Genomic DNA, 220 nt, shown 5'->3' with positions numbered 1-220 from the left:
ATTCTATCATTATTTAGAGGTTATATTAGTCTCAACTATAAATTTCACTGCTTTTTTTTTCTTTTTACAAATGTCAGTTCTCCAATATAAACCTATACAATTATCAATACTTAATGTTTTGGTGAAGGGAATGCTATTATTGTTTTAGAGCCCTGTATACTTAAAATAAATAATTTCATAGCAAGTTAAAGAATGTCATTTTACAATTATTTTTGAATAC

The sequence above is a fragment of the Sinocyclocheilus grahami genome, unplaced genomic scaffold, assembly GCF_001515645.1.
Source record: "Sinocyclocheilus grahami isolate Dianchi unplaced genomic scaffold, SAMN03320097.WGS_v1.1 scaffold3979.1, whole genome shotgun sequence".
Taxonomy (NCBI): domain Eukaryota; kingdom Metazoa; phylum Chordata; class Actinopteri; order Cypriniformes; family Cyprinidae; genus Sinocyclocheilus; species Sinocyclocheilus grahami.
The sequence above is the reverse complement of the archived record's forward strand: the minus strand, read 5'-3'. Positions refer to the sequence as shown.